The sequence below is a fragment of the Oncorhynchus mykiss genome, chromosome 8 (genome assembly GCF_057628025.1).
Source record: "Oncorhynchus mykiss isolate SJ-2025 chromosome 8, ASM5762802v1, whole genome shotgun sequence".
NCBI lineage: Eukaryota > Metazoa > Chordata > Actinopteri > Salmoniformes > Salmonidae > Oncorhynchus > Oncorhynchus mykiss.
In genome coordinates, this window is record NC_143029.1 from 30,656,876 (window position 1) to 30,662,252 (window position 5,377).

At 44.0% G+C, this 5,377-nt stretch overlaps 1 long non-coding RNA gene across 1 annotated transcript; it reads left to right on the forward strand.

Annotated features, from left to right (window-relative positions):
- The first annotated feature begins 211 nt into the window (after positions 1–211).
- Positions 212–1,163, forward strand: LOC149981489 (uncharacterized). The gene is made up of 3 exons (XR_016497733.1): positions 212–543; positions 618–643; positions 877–1,163. It is a non-coding gene; the product is annotated as an uncharacterized LOC149981489 (long non-coding RNA).
- The last annotated feature ends 4,214 nt before the right edge of the window (positions 1,164–5,377 follow it).

Genomic DNA, 5,377 nt, shown 5'->3' on the forward strand with positions numbered 1-5,377 from the left:
TAACCTGTCTTTTTTTTTATTTTTAAGGGGTTAACCTCTGTCTTAGTTTACTCTCCAGATGCACACAGAGTACATTAACTAGGCCTTAAAGTGTCCATCGTGACATTCTGTAAGGCTGTGATCAATGACAATCCTAATAGCAGACCTGGGTTCAAATATACAGTATGTGTACACTCAAAAAATGTGGGGTTCAACAAGGGTTCTTCTAAGATCCTCAAAGCTCTTTGAAGAACCTTAGAGTTCTTGGCACTGAACGTGGCCCCCAGTAGGTTCTTCCAAGAACCCAATAGGAGGTGGGGTTCATCAAGGAACCTGCTTAGTTGGTGGGGGTTCTTGCAGGAACCTAACTGCCCAACTGAAACATTTAGGTGCAGGCACTTCACTGAAAAACGTAAAGATCTCATCAATTTAAGGTAAGGTTTGTCCTTTGTATGATCTACATTTATTTTGTTTAATGATGATACCATCTATCTTTTCATATTTGTGCCAATCTTTCAAAAACAGAAAATGGACACAAGTCAATGGATATCAATCAACAAAGAGGTAAGAATATTTTGAAGGCTAGCTGTATTGAGTGCAGATGACTAAACTGCTCACCTTTGCGTCTGTGTCTGCAGGTATGAAGACGAGGAGGCATACAAAGGTATGTCAATAGGTGATGGTATGTTATTATGCAGATCACATTTACCATATTCCTCTCTTACCTCTTCAATGAATATCCCATAGGCCTCTACATTATGGACATGGTATGTGTATGAAAACCATTATCAAAACCGTTGTTTTCATTCACATTTACCACAAATAACAAGGTATGAATACTGTAGTGTGCATGTTTTATTAATCATCTGTATAATTACTATTCTTTGGGATTCACAGACTTCACCCTCCCTACACCTCTGATGAATATAACAGGAAACCTGTTTGATCACCATGCTCTGCAAAATCATTCTGGCTATGGATACAGAGAACATCAACACATTAACATCAACACACCATTGGACTTGGGGCTCTGCTGGGAGTTTACCTCATATTTAGATTGTTTTATTCTGCTTTGCCTCTAAAATCACAATAAACACTGAGAACTAAAATACCGTGTTATTGTTGTGATTGTTATGCATATTATTATTAATATTAATAATAGTAATAGGGGAGGGGGGGTAGTTCAAAATGAACCCCAAAAGGTTCTTTGAGGATCCATTAAAAGGGGTTCTTTAAAGAACTTATAGGGGTTCCCCCACAGTTTCAATTTGAAGAACCCCTGAAGGACACTCCAGGAACCTTTGCTTTTTAGAGTGTATTGGAATAATTGTTATTTAATTCTATTAAGCTATTTATTTTTGTATTTTCAAATAACGTGGCCCAAATCAACTACCATTTTCAAATAATTTCCTAAAAATGTAGTGCTATTTCAAAGTATTTTAAAATACTTTTTTCAAATACTATTTTCAAATACCTGGGTTAAATGCATGGGATTGTAGTTGAGTATTTTCTAAGTGTATTTCAAAATACATTCCAAAAAAATCGAAATACTTACCTCCAAATGTCTTTGAAAGTAATTGAAATACCCTTTGAACCCAGGTCTGCCTAATAGCCTCAAAAAAAGCAGTCCCCTTCAACATGCTATCATGCCCAGTCTCCATCTCTGTCTCCATTTCCATAGTACCAATGCTGGGTTCCTGAGCCCTGGTAGTACCTCCTCCCCCTTCACACATGCATACTATCGTCCTGCTATCGTCGTAGCCTACTAGTGTATTCCTGAGCCCCAGATAGCTAGCCAACGCTAGGCCATTGATTTCTCCAGGACCAATTAGCCTAGCGTCAAAGATCTCACTCAGAAGGTTCAGGACAGTGGGGGATTCACTCTCTTTAATCACACATCAATGCTAGCCCCGGAGTGACACACACACGTTCACACACACACGCACACACACGCACACACATCAATGCTATCCCGAGAGCAATCCTCGATCTCTCTCTTCTGTTTATCCTCGGCAACCCGAAGCCAAGTCGCTATCGATTGGGCAGCGCTAGCGGGGATAGTACTATCACTGGCCACTGCTCCTCGCGGCTGTGTGTGTGTGTGTTTATGTGTGTGCGTCTGTGGCTTAGAGACAGTTGGACAGAAACCCTGAGTGATGATTTCCTCATAAACTGTCATTGATTTTATGACAGTATGATCATGGCCACGGTGGTGACAGTAATGCCATCTCTCTAGATCTCTGTCCCAGTGGCACCGTATTCATGCACTATGCACTGGTTAAAGGCAGGGCACTAGGTAGGCAAATAGGGTGGCATTCGGGACGCAGCATAGATCTCCTTCCCTGTTAGAGAAGACTGGAGGAATTATCCTCTCACCCGTTACCACTGGCCTCTCTGAAGGCCTGTGGTGTGTGTGTGATCGGATTATAACGCAATACCTCTAAGCAGATCTCCAGTTGCTAGCCATTAACTCATGCAGGTTAGTGAAATGGTTTGCGTGTTTTCACATTGATTTAGTATTTTAGGAATCATTAAATGGTTGATGGCTTACATCAGTGGGTGACCAATGACTACATTTGAGCCTGTGGTCTTGCTGTGGTCTGGCCGTTCATAACCACAGTTTCAAAGGCGCTTCTATTTAACCTCTTTTATCTCTACCAATCATATCGCTTTCGCCCCTCTCCCCCTCACTCCCTCCTCATTGTAAAATGTTCTTACATGTTAGTGAGCCGTTTCGGAGTGTGTCGGATGGCAGTCTTTGAGCAGTATTTCTTGACAAGAGAGCAAAACAGGTTTTTATACTGTAATTCTCTTCTAGCCTTTGATTACCTCTGATTGGCCCTATCCCACACCGTAAAGCAAGAGAAACGAGGAATAGGTTGACTGCAGTGTTTTAATCCCATAATCCATTGGAGAGGAGCTCAGGGATGACTACTGTTTGATTACCTCATCACTAGGCCTAGTCCAGAGGGTCTGGCCGCTCAGATCAGAGAGATAGAGTTTCTCTGTAGGTTCTGCAGGGCATTCAGACCCCTCAACTTTTTACACATTTTGTTAGGTTACAGCCTTCTTCTAAAATAGTTTTTTTTATTCCCATCATCAATCTACACACAATATCACATAATAACAAAACACAAACAGTTTTTTCTTTTGTTGTTGCTAATTTATAAAAAATAAAATGGAAATATCACAATTACGTAAGTATTCAGACTCTGTACTCAGAACTTTGTTGAAGCACCTTTGGCAGCGATTACAGCCTTGAGTCTTCTTGAGTATGACGCTACAAGCTTGGCACACCTGTATTTGGGAAGTTTCTCCAATTCTTCTCTGTAGATTCTCTCAAGCTCTGTCAGGTTGAATGGGGAGTGTCACTGCACAGCTATTTTCAGGTCTCTCCAGAGATGTTAGATCGGGTTCAAGTCCGGGCTCTGGCTGGACCACTCAAGGACATTCAGAGACTTGTCCCGAAGCCACTTCTGCATTGTCTTGGCTGTGTGCTTAGGGTTGTTGTCCTGTGGAAGGTGAACCTTCTCCCCAGTCTGAGGTCCTGAGATCAGGTTTTCTTCAAGGATCTCTCTGTACTTTGCTCCGTTCATCTTTCCCTCGATCCTGACTAGTCTCCCAGTCCCTGCCACTGAAAAACATCCCCACAGCATAATGTTGCCACCACCATGCTTCACCGTAGGGATGGTGGCAGTTTTCCTCCAGACATGACGATTGGCATTCAGGCCAAAGAGTTCAATCTTGGTTTCATCAGACCAGAGAATCTCCAAGCAGGCTGCATGTGCCTTTCACTGAGGAGTGGCTTCCGTCTGGCCACTCTACCAAAAAGGCTTGATTGGTGGAGTGCTGCAGAGATGTTTGTCCTTCTGGAAGGATCTCCCTTCTCCACAGAGAAACTCTAGAACTCTATCAGAGTGACCATCGGGTTCTTGGGGACCTTCTACGCTGCAGAAATGGTTTGGTACCCTTACCCAGATCTGTGCCTCGACACAATCCTGTCTCGGAGCTCTACGGACAATTCCTTCGACCTCATGACTTGGTTTTTGCTCTGACATATACTGTCAACCTTGGGACCTTATATAGACAGGATGTTTGTGCCTTTCCAAATCATGTCCAATGAATTGAATTGACCACAGATAGACTCCAATCAAGTTGTAGAAACATCTCAAGAATGATCAATGGAAAAAGGATGCACCTGAGCTCAATTTCGAGTCTCATAGCAAAGGGTCTGAATACTTATGTAAATATTATTTTTTAAATACATTTGCAAACATTTCTATAAACTTATTTTATATTTGTCATTATGGGGTATTGTGTGTAGATTGATGAAGAAGTACCTTAATTTAATCCATTTCAGAATAAGGCTGTAACGTAACCAAATGTGGAAAAAGTGAAAGGGTCTGAATACTTTCCGAAGACACTGTACATGCTGTTTGTGTGCCTGCATGTGTGTCTGAAAAGTAAAGCAAGGCGATGGGAAGGGACAGGGAAAGGGGATATCTAGTAAGTTGCACAACTGAATGCAAAATGTGTCTTCCGCATTTAACCCAACCCCTCTGAATCAGAAAGGTGCGGGGGGCTGCCAGAATCAACGTCCATGTCATCGGCGCCCGTGGAGCAGTAGTTGGTGGTTAACTGCCTTTCTCAAGGGCTGAACATCAGATTTTACCACATTTCCGGCTCATGGATTCGAAGCAGTGGACTTTCGGATACTGGCCCAATGCTCTTAACCAAAAGGCTACCTGCCGCCCCGTGGGTGTGTGTCTGTGTGTGTCAGAGTAGCCCGTCCTCAGTCCTCAGTGTGTGTGTTATTTTAGGACGCTGGGTTGCAGCAGGTGTCTCTGTACCTTGGCTGAGCCACCATAGATCTGGCAGGGTCGGAGTGGACCGGAACGTGTGTGCGTGTGTTCTCTGGCAGGGTATGTGTGGTTCTGAGGTTGGCCGAGGCGGAACGTGGGAAGGAAGCGGGACAAAGAGGGCCAGAAAGCCAAGAGAGAGGGGGGCGGGGCAGAGAGAGAGAGAGAGCGATAGCGAGAGAGAGAGAGTGATAGAGGAAGAGAGGGCGTAAGAGGGAGAAAGAGAGAGCGATAGAGGGAGAGAGAGAGAGCGATAGCGATAGCGATAGCGTGAGAGAGAGAGAGAGCTATAGAGGGAGAGAGAGAGAGTGATAGAGGGAGAGAGGGCGGAAGAGGGAGTGAGAGAGAGAGAGAGAGAGAGAGAGAGCGATAGAGAGAGGGAGAGAGAGAGCGATAGAGGGAGAGAAAGCCTAGGAGACACAGATGGTCCAGTGAAGGGCTAGGACTTCCTGAGGTCGCGAGCTGCCTCTCAACTTCCTGGGGGCGTCATCTCTGCCAAGCCAATAAGAACCTTCCTCTCACCTTCTGACACCTTGTCG